The following is a 9805-nucleotide window of genomic DNA, read 5'->3' as shown; positions in this document are numbered from 1 at the left end:
TCTATTTAAAAATGATACAGGTTCAACAGGGTCATTATACACAGGTAACAAACTAGGACACATTAAATTCTTGAGGGTTTTGGCTCTTCTAAACACAAGTTCAGCTCTATTAGGGACAAATGTAGACAAGACCGGATCCATCTTTATCTGATGCCAATGTCTATTTAAAATCTTTCTAATTTCTTCACTTTGACTAGAATATTGAGTCACGAAAGAGCATTTAAATGTTGTCTCCTTATCGCTGTTCTTCACCTTGTTTTTATGCTGCAATAATGTAGATCTTTCAAGGTTTCTTGCCCTCAATAAAGCAGCATTGATTAAATCAGATGGATAACCTTTTTCCGTAAATCTTGTTATATAAACTTTAGATTGATCTTCAAACATTTCAATGGTTGAGCAATTACATCTCAATCTTAATAGCTGGGAGAAAGGGAGATTTCTCTTCCATTGATTTAAATGGCAGCTTTTAAAATCTAAGTAATTATTACGATCAACACTTTTGAAATAGGTAGAGGTATTGATTACTATATTTCCACTATAACAATTCTCAGCACATAATGATAAATCTAGATATGCTATTTTTTCCGGTTGGTAATCAGAAGTAAAACCTAAATTAAATTCATTCACATTCAGATAATGAATAAAATTACCAAATTCTAATTCTGACCCACACCAGACGACTAATAAATCGTTAATGTAACGCTTAAATACAATTAATTTATATGAGAAAGGATTATTAAAATGAATATATTTTTTCTCCCACTCGCCAAGAAATAAATTAGCCACACTTGGAGCACAAATCGTCCCCATTGCAACTCCACACGTCTGTTCATAAAACTCACCCCAAAAAATAAAATAATTGTGTTGCATCACAAAACGAATTGCATTTATCATAAACTCAATTTTAGTAGGAAGCATGTCAGGATCACTTTCTAGTACTGATTTGACACACTCCAAACCCTTTTCATGGGGGATCGAAGTATATAAAGATTGAACATCAATCGTACCCCATTTATAGACATCTCTCCACTTCAGATTGTTCACTATCTGCAATACATAGGTGGAGTCTTTAACATATGAGTCTAAAAGGGGGACATATTTTTTCAGATATGTATCAACATATTCAGAGAATCTTGAAGTTAAAGAGTCCACTCCAGAAACTATTGGGCAACCTGGTGGGGATTTTTGATCCTTATGGATCTTGGGCAAATGATATATTGTAGCAATTCTCAGGGTTTCATTATACAAATATTTATATTCATCCAATGTTAATACTTTATCTGATAACCCCTTATCAATTAGCTTTTTAATATCTACCAAATACTCTTTTGTTGGATCACAGGATAATTTCATATTCGAGTTAGTATCTGATATTAATCTCAACATTTCTTGTACATATTTATCTCTGTCCATGATGACAGTACCCCCCCTTTATCCGCCTGTTTGATATCTAGTTCTTTATTAGCAATTAACAGTTTCAATGATTGAATTTCACCTTTTGTAAGGTCACTTTCTCTAATCTTAAAGGTGTCATTGATTTTATCTAAATCTTTTTTTACTAATTTGGAGAAAAGGTCCAAACATGAACCCCGTGATTCAATGGGGTAAAAGGTACTGTTTCTTAAGACCAGAGTAATCTCCGGGATTTATATCCCTATTTTTTAAAGGTGCCATGGATTTATTATCATTATGTATGAAATGTCGTTTTAATGTCATCCTGCATATATATAGATTTAAATCCACATATGTCTGAAATTTATTGATAACCGCTGTCGGGGCAAAACTAAGTCCTTTTTGCAATAAACTCTTACTAGTAGCTGATAGGGGGAATTTAGATAAATTAAAAATGACTAATTTATTGAGGGCAAGAAACATTGAAAGATCTACATTATTACAACATAAAAACAAGATGAAGAACAGCGATAAGGAGAAAACATTTAAATGCCCTTTTGTGACTCAATATTCTAGTCAAAGTGAAGAAATTAGAAAGATTTTAAATAGACATTGGCATCTGTTAACGATGGGTCCGGTCTTGTCTACATTTGTCCTTAATAGAGCTGAACTTGTGTTTAGAAGAGCAAAAACCCTGAAGAATTTAATGTGTCCTAGTTTGTTACCTGTGTATAATAACCATGTTGAACCTGTATCATTTTTAAATAAAGCATAGGGATTTTACACATGGGATTCTTGCAAAGTTTGCTAATATGGGTTGAAGGGTCATAAAAGCTTTGTTGGCAATGATAGTTTTAAAAGAATATAAAATTAAGGGAATAATTAATTGTAACATGACATGTGATTTATATGTTGATATGTGGCTGTGGAAAAAAGTAAGTGGGAAAGACCAAGCGTTCCCTGAAAATTAGAATCCTGGAACACACCAGGAATATAAAAAATCTAATTGAAAATCATAGTGTTCCACGCCATTTTAAAACTTTCCAGACAAGTAAATTACAGAATATGAGATTCCTTGGTATAGAACACGTTAAATTAGAGCAAAGAGGTGGTGATAGATTGAATCTTTTATCCAAAAGAGAAACATATTAGATTGTCACCTTAAACACACTGCATCCTACAGGTCTGAATGAAGGGTTTGAGATAACACCATTTTTATCCTGATTCTTTCTTATCCTGAATTTTCCAGTCAAAGAATTCATTTAAAGTTCCCTTTTCCCTTCTATGATATAATTCTTTTGATATATTTATTTTTCATAATATACATTTCTCATTGACTTATGGTGTTTGATAACAATTTGTTTTGAACTTCCATGTATGTGCATTTTTAAAAAAACTTGTTAAGTGTTATTAATAGCTACTAGATTAATTATTTTTAACAATTATTTTTTAATAATTGTAAAGTGTACGTTTTATTGAACTGTCATCTTTTATTAATTTTCGTTGATGTATTATAAATTGAATTGGGTTATATTTGCCGGGTATAGTAATACTTATTGTTATTAGCCAGTAATTGCTGCTATATGAAGGTATTGTGCAGTAAGAACAGCAATATATATATATATATATATATGCTCAAACTCATTATAAGTATTATATGCTGTAACTGTTTGATTAAGCAAAGGCTTAACGGGGTGCAACAAAGTGATTAGTAGCTCTATGTTTAAAAGGGGAGTCCTGGATACGCTAGGCCAGCCCTCTGACGAAGTCCAAGTGACGAAATGCATAGGGGTGTGGCCTAGCGTTATTATGTGAGACAAGTTACTTTGATGAGACAACCTGCCTGTTACTGGAGATTTGTTTCTATATGCTGTTTTCACCTGCAGTGGTCTGACCGCTCTGTCTGGTACGTTATTCATGATGTGTTAATGGAAATAAACACCTGAGATAATGCACTATGGCACTCCTTTTACTTTATTTGTAGTGATCTATTACCTGTGTGGTGGATACGGGGAACTTTGAAAAGAAGAACAATCCGGGCCTAAGTTATAAGGCAGTGCATGCTGACCAAAATTGAAAATCTTGGATTTTTGGGACTTTTTCTTATTTTCTCTGATTTTCACTCCATTTGTTTATTCATATATATACAGTACTGCACATTTCATTTCAATCCTTGAATCTTTAGATATAGGCTAATACACCATTTACATCTTAATGTAAAAATGAGAATGAGCGCTACATGGATAAATTAGGCATAATAAACATGTAACATAAAATAAACATAAATGATATTGATGTCCATAGTCTTTTGACTAATGTGGGAGGAAAGTCTGGACCCGGTCCGGGTGATGGTCCACCTATGCCCGTACTACCTGTCCCTACCTTACCGCCGATCTTCTTAGGGGTTACCTCCATCGGAGACTTCCCTTTGCTTCTTTGGCGGGGACTTGTTGCGGGCAGTTGGCTGTGCCGTGGCGCTGGTTGATGACATCTAGCGCCCGGCGCCGGATGTAATACTCGAGTCCTGTTAGGCATTTGTCAGAATTGAATGTACTACTTCCTCTTTCCTCCTTGCTTCTACGCGTTTCAGACCATCTAGGTCCTTTCTCAAGAATGGGAGAGACCTCTCCCACAGCTCTTTAAATAGGTAAAACTTTATTGGTAATTAGTTTAAAAACTGGATGTGCCTCAGTTTTTGGCATCAAGCACATGTTCCTGGGCCAAATAAACAAAAAAAACAAAAAAAAAAGTTTAAAAAAAAAAAAAAATTGTTTAGAAATGTTAAAACCGTTTATTATGCTTAAATTATGTGTGACTGCATGTGTTATAAAAAGGATTTGAGTTCTATATCTATGTTTAATCCATTCGGTTCCAATGTGTTTAAAAGAATGATCCATTTTGTTTCTGTTCTCTTCAAGAGGTTTACCACATCTTCTCCTCTCCAATGTACAAAAGTACAAAATAAAAGAAATTATATCATGAGAGAGTGAAGGAGTTATATATTTACTCCAATGCCCCTGTGGGATCCAGTACGTAGGACAAACAAAACGTAAACTGAAAATAAGGATATCAGAACATATCTACAATATAAGAAGGGGCCTTACCACCCAGTCTATCGGCCCACTTTCTCAACCATCACAACAGAGACCCCAAAGGGCTAAAATTTATGGGAATACAGAAGATATTACCCCATTGGAGAGGAGAAGATGTGGTAAACCTCTTGAAGAGAACAGAAACAAAATGGATCTTTCTTTTAAACACATTGTAACCGAATGGTTTAAACATAGATATAGAACTCAAATCCTTTTTATAACACATACAGTCACACATAATTTAAGCATAATAAACGGTTTTAACACTTCTAAACCATTTTGTTTTTTTTGTTTATTTGGCCCAGGAACATGTGCTTGACACCAAAACCTGAGGCACATCCAGTTTTTAAACTAATTACCAATAAAGTTTTACCTATTTAAAGAGCTGTGGGAGAGGTCTCTCCCATTCTTGAGAAAGGACCTAGATGGTCTGAAACGCATAGAAGCAAGGAGGAAAGAGGAAGCAGTACATTCAATTCTGACAAACGCCTAACAGGACTCGAGTATTACATCCGGCGCCGGGCGCTAGATGTCATCAACCAGCGCCGCGGCACAGCCGACTGCCCACAACAAGTCCCCGCCAAAGAAGCAAAGGGAAGTCCCCGACAGAGGTAACCCCTAAGAAGATGTAAGGTAGGGACAGGTAGTACGGGCATAGGTGGACCATCACCCGGACCGGGTCCTGAATTTCCTCCCACATTAGTCAAAAGACTATGGACATCAATATCATTTATGTTTATTTTATGTTACACGTTTATTATGCCTAATTTATCCATATAGCGCTCATTCTCATTTTTATATACTATCAATAATACTGAGCTGCTTTTACACCACAAGCGCATTGCACTCATCCATTATTTAACCTTTTGCATCTTATCACAGCTTTTTTTCCCTAAAATGTGAATTTTATTCGAAAAACAAGATGCAAAAGCGATACAAACAATACAAAAGATCTTAAACATCCAAATGATTACATCTTGTGCAACAGATTATAATTATAGTAAAAGATTCAATATCCAGAAGTGTGAACTGGCCTTCTAGGCCCAAAGAGGTGATAAATATTGAACCATCAATTAAAAACAATTACCTCTTTGCTGTATTCATAATATTCATAACAAATTGCAGATATAAAATACAAAATTGAAAATATATAATAAAAATAAAAAGGAACTAAACTTGTGATACGGTTAACAGACCAAGCCTCACGCCTCCCTCCCCCCTCCTTTTAAAGACATAGGATTGAGAATTTCGATCCCATGAGTCAATAAACTTTCCCCATTTGTTATTAAATCGAGTCACTCTCTCTTCAAAATCAGGCAGAGTGCCTCTCCTGTCCAAAAACAGTAATTGCAAAAGGGTGGTCATTACAGCTGACAACAATCGGTGGGGTGGATACTATCCAGTTTCTCAAAATTATTTTCCTTGTCAAGATTACCATCAGCATCAGAAAAGGGACAAGCTCATCTTTCCTTCCTCTCAAATCCCAGCTAGAGAAATTTGCACACAATATTGCCAAAGGTCAGTGACTAATTGTAATTTGCAAACCCCATTAATAAAAGCCATAACTTTTTTCTCTGGAATTTTTTTATTTTTCCACATTCCCACTTATTGTGAAAAAAGGCGGAATGTGAGTGTCTGCATTTCAAACAGGTGCCCGATTCATCCGAGACCATATATCTCCTTTGAGCAGGTGAAACAAACACAATGAATAGTTTTCAAATGGACCTAATGGTCTTATCCATATGATTCACTAGTAGATGAGGTGAGGAAATCTGTGGGATATCTTTTTCCTATATAGCTACAGTGGGAACCCATGCCCTATCCAAGGCCAATGGCAACCAATCAACTTTGAAGTAACATTTGTCAAGTACAGTCTATAAAATAATAGGTAGGAGCTGATTGATTGCCATGGGTATCTTCTCCACTAGTCTGCTTCTTTAAGTTTTTCACTGCTTGATACATAAACCCCTAACTTCGGCAACACAGACATAATCATCTATCTCTTAATCAGGCTATATGTTTTTTCCTAGACTGCGCATCCTGAATATATATAATGGGAGGTGTTACCTGTTGAGACTATAATGCAGACACAAAAGGTGTCCTGTGCTCTGAATTTGAACCCCAATATGTTAGGGACCTACCATACAGAGGTTACCTGGATATGGTGGGTAGGCCCATAACCTTGGCCATGATTATGCTAAAAACCTCTATTTATTGCAAAATGTTATTGCAAAATGTATTTATATATAATTAGTAATTTGGAGTTGTGCACCTGTGATTTGTATTTGTTTGTGTCTGCATTAACAGTCTCAACAGGTAGCACATCCCATTATATATATTCAGGGTGTACAGTCTAGGACCCTTTCCCATATACTCCATTTAGTTTGCTTAATTGCACACCTGAAGGCAAGAGATACCTTCAGCCTGGACTAGCACTCCTCCCCAATTAGTTTAGAGCATGGAGTCTGGCATTGTGAATGCACACTATTAAAAGGCACAATATGGGTAAGTCATACAAATTATATACTGTAGTGCAGCTTTGGGTTGATTTTTGGGGCGTGGGTCCCCTGGATTGCTTTGGTTGGTCTGCTTCACTGCATCACATTACAACACATTTTTCCATTTTTGCACATTTTAACCCTTTTACTGTTTGTTTATTATATATGTATTTTCACTTTTCTACTCTATATATGCAGCCATATCTGCTCTTATCTATCTTACTTTACACTTCACCTTTCTCATTAGAGCGATGCCCTAGTGTGGCTTGGCTGAGCTGGTTTGGGGGTGTCCTGCACTCTGAATTTGAACCCCAGCATGTTAGGGACCTACCCTACAGAGGTTACCTGGATATGGTGGGTAGGCCCATAACCTTGGCCATAATTATGCTAAAAACCTCTATTTATTGCAAAATGTTATTGCAAAATGTATTTATACATAATTAGTCATTTGGAGTTGTGCATCTGTGATTTGTCTTTTTTTTGCATATGTTTCTTCCCTCTACTTGTTATTATCTTTACTTTTTAATTTAATTAACACAAATATGATACATTAAAGGGAATTTAATGGAAAGGACAAGCAATTTTGTATGTATCCTATAATAATTGTAAACCAATCTTTCTAAAGTAGGGGGCATACTTCAAGCTTACTGTACAGAGGTGTCCTCATACATCTAGCCTCAATACGATATGTGGTGATGGATGCCTGGGCCTGTGCACCTTTACTATCACAGGGTGTCTGTATCTTAGTTGCAATGTGATGTACTAGAAGACTGCTAATGAATTTGATATGTTACACTTGTATATCTGTGTGCGAATATGTCTGTAAATAAAGCTTAACGGAACTTGGCATAGAGAAAAGCTGCTGCTGCTGCACCCTAGCATTTTGTGTACAGATTTCAACTCAGTTACACACAAAATAAGATGCATTTTTGAGTGAAAAAGATGCAGAGAAGACAACTGGCGCTAACTGAGATGCATGTGACCTGGAGCGCCAAGGGGGGCTGTTCGGCAAAGATGCATGAGGATACATATGTAGTGACTTTGGACATTGTTACTCATTTACCTGTCTGCCAAGGAAAATATAAAACTGCAATATTGTTTCTTTTAGCAGGGGGAAATGTGTTAGAAAAAACTGTACTGTGATGGGTAAAATAATGGAACATAAACATTGTTGAGTTATTGTGCTAGCATAATGCTTTTAAGTTTAATTTAAGCATCAAACATAATTAACAATACCACTGTTTATGCTCTAATCTGCTTTCAGGGCAACATCTTCTCTGCACTATAATCTCTCGGACAATCAGACGTTCTCTAATCGGACAGTATCAGATGATGACTCCAGTTATTTCCAAATACAAACAATACTGACAATCTATTTCTATGGCATAATTTTTGTTTTGGGAATTGTAGGGAACAGTTTGGTTATCTGGATTGCTGGGTTCATGTTAAAGACAGTCAGCTCTGTGTGGTTCCTTAACCTGGCCATAGCCGACCTCATATGTTGTGCTTCTATCCCTATTACATTTTTTCCGCCAAACTATATTGTTACTGTAGTCTTAATTGCTTTTATGTTTTTGAACATGTGTGCTAGTGTCTTTTTTTTAACCGCCATGAGTATTGACCGCTGTGTCTCCATAATGTGGCCAGTTTGGTACAAAATTTATAGAACACCCAAATTAGCATGCACCATTTCAGCAATACTTTTGGTGGTGGCATTTATGTTAACTTTTCCTCAAGTAATTATACCTTATATAAATTATAATTATCATACTATAATGGACATCACCAGATTTGTCACCATGTTTATTGTTCCTTTTTTTGTCATTCTGATGTGTCATTGTCTAATTTGTTTTAAACTTAGAAAAGTTAAAACACCAAAGAGGAAACAGCGACCCTATAAGATCATCACTGCAGTCATACTACCTGTATGTTTCTTTATCTGTACATTTCCAATTCACTTTATTATTTTAATGCAAGCATATATTAATATTAATATCACAATATTTAGCATTTCTGTATGGCTGATTTACTTCAGCAGTTTCATCAATCCCATCCTCTATGTCTTCATAATGTTAAAGTCATTTTATTACATACTATACAATCAAGACTAAAAGGGGCTTTAAATGAAAGTTTGAGCAGACTTGTATGGGGAAATGACACTGGTTTTTTAATGATACAACAAAATGCTGTTCAAGTTATCATTTCTACATAGTGCTGCCTAGCTTTATATATGTAAGTTGCTACATGTTATTAATATAATTAAATTCTCTTTTTACGCATATAAGCTTGCTCCTGTTTCTGATAGTGGAGACACAATAGTTCGGCTTACTTGGAATTAGTCTGGTACATAATTCAACTTCAAATGTACGTAACATTCACACCAATTTAGATCTCTTGGTCCAAACCGATTGAACAGTAACAAGTAACATGCATAGATAGGCTTTAATCCATGCCTCTCAACTATCTGCAGTACCTGAGTTACAGTATGTGACCACACCATTTCAAAAAAGAAATCATACATGACCAGCATTTACCTAATTACACTCCAAACTATATTTTATTTCAGGGAATTTTGTTCCAAAATTTTGCAAAAATGTGTTAAACCAGCCAATTTTGTCAGTCTTTTCTTCTGGCCAGTTCGTAAACTGACTCACAAAAACATGAACTCCTCACCACTAGGAATTAAGCATAGTTAGGACCCCATTTATCAACAAGTTTTAACATATTCAACAAAAAACTTGTTGCATATGATAAATGGTGCTTTAGCCAATCAGCTTCCAACTGTCATATTTCAATCAGGTGATAGTAAGGAGCTGATTGGGA

General features: G+C 35.5%; 1 pseudogene; it reads left to right on the top strand.

The window, feature by feature from the left end:
- The first annotated feature begins 1582 nt into the window (after window positions 1-1582).
- On the top strand, window positions 1583-9194 carry LOC148525459 (N-formyl peptide receptor 2-like; annotated as a pseudogene).
- Window positions 9195-9805: the final 611 nt, after the last annotated feature.

This window comes from Taudactylus pleione, unplaced genomic scaffold, assembly GCF_031769625.1.
Source record: "Taudactylus pleione unplaced genomic scaffold, aTauple2 ptg000108l, whole genome shotgun sequence".
Taxonomy (NCBI): Eukaryota; Metazoa; Chordata; class Amphibia; order Anura; family Myobatrachidae; genus Taudactylus; species Taudactylus pleione.
This window is presented reverse-complemented; position numbering and strand designations above follow the sequence as displayed.